The 422-nt window shown below is 48.8% G+C and overlaps 1 protein-coding gene across 1 annotated transcript in view; it reads right to left on the reverse strand.

Annotated features, from left to right (window-relative positions):
- The window catches only part of LAMC1 (laminin, gamma 1 (formerly LAMB2)), a 170,125-nt gene that overhangs the window by 37,597 nt on the left and 132,106 nt on the right, over positions 1-422 (reverse strand). The window lies entirely within an intron of this gene.

A 422-nucleotide genomic window follows, 5' to 3' on the forward strand; every position in this document is an offset into this window, starting at 1 on the left:
AGGTCCATCTAGTCAAGGCTATGGTTTTTCCAGTGGTCATGTATGGATGTGAGAGTTGGACTGTGAAGAAAACTGAGAGCCAAAAAATTGATACTTTTGAACTGTGGTGTTAGAGAAGACTCTTTAGAGTCCCTTGGATTGCAAGGAGATTCAACCAGTCCATCCTAAAGGAGATCAGTCCTGGGTGTTCTTTGGAAGGACTGATGCTGAAGCTGAAACTTCAATACTCTGGCCAGCTCATGCAAAGAGTTGACTCATTGGAAAAGACTCTGATGCTGGGAGAGACTGGGGGCAGGAAGAGAAGGGACGACAGAGGATGAGATGGCTGGATGGCACCACCAACTCGATGCACATGAGTCTGGGTGAACTCCGGGAGTTGGTGATGGACAGGAAGGCCTGGTGTGCTGCGATTCATGGGGTGG

The sequence above is a fragment of the Bison bison genome, unplaced genomic scaffold (assembly GCF_000754665.1).
Source record: "Bison bison bison isolate TAMUID 2011002044 unplaced genomic scaffold, Bison_UMD1.0 scf7180017864322, whole genome shotgun sequence".
NCBI classification, from domain to species: Eukaryota; Metazoa; Chordata; class Mammalia; order Artiodactyla; family Bovidae; genus Bison; species Bison bison.